Source organism: Psammomys obesus, unplaced genomic scaffold (genome assembly GCF_907164565.1).
Source record: "Psammomys obesus unplaced genomic scaffold, mPsaObe1.curated_primary_1811, whole genome shotgun sequence".
Taxonomy (NCBI): domain Eukaryota; kingdom Metazoa; phylum Chordata; class Mammalia; order Rodentia; family Muridae; genus Psammomys; species Psammomys obesus.
In genome coordinates this window covers 8,541,838-8,542,440 of record NW_026596234.1, presented here as the reverse complement: position 1 = coordinate 8,542,440, position 603 = coordinate 8,541,838, and the positions used below count along the sequence as shown (strand labels likewise).

General features: G+C 54.4%; 1 long non-coding RNA gene across 1 annotated transcript in view; it reads right to left on the bottom strand.

Moving 5' to 3' along the window:
- LOC129668122 (uncharacterized) overlaps positions 1 to 603 on the bottom strand; it is a 4,564-nt gene that overhangs the window by 3,189 nt on the left and 772 nt on the right. The gene's annotated exons all lie outside the window — the stretch shown is intronic.

The following is a 603-nucleotide window of genomic DNA, read 5'->3' as shown; positions in this document are numbered from 1 at the left end:
AGAAAGAAAGAAAGAAAGAAAGAAAGAAAGAAAGAAAGAAAGAAAAATTCCCACTAGTTTGAAGAAGGTGAAAGGACAGCGATAGGAACCTAAAGAGTTGAGAGTAGGTTGTTTGCAGGGCACAGGTTGAGAATGGATATGGTCCCGTCCCCCTACTGTGTCCCCCCAAGCAAACCTAGGTTGCCCCAGCTTCTAATCTCCAACTCTGCTTCCAACTCTGCCAGAGCCCTCCCCCTTCCTTCCCATTCTCCCTCCCTCCCTTTCCCTCTTCTCCTCTTCCTCCCGGAGGGCATCTAGGCAGGGTGGGCACTCCACTGCCCCAGCGAGGAAGAGGAGGGTACCTCCAGGGCGGCAGCCACACAGGCAGGGTCTCCTACTCCCAGCTCCTCTCCCAGGCGGGACACTGTCCCTTTAATAGACTCTCTGCCTGGCGCTCTGCGGCTGGGGAGTAAATTTCTCCCTGTCATCAGGTCGCAGGGAGAGGAGGAGGAGTTTGTTAATGTTCAGTTTGTTCAGCGGGGATCGATGTTTGCTGGCATCGCCGCCTCGCCCTGTCGTGTGTGTGTGTGTGTGTGTGTGTGTGTGTGTGTGTGTGTGTGTGTG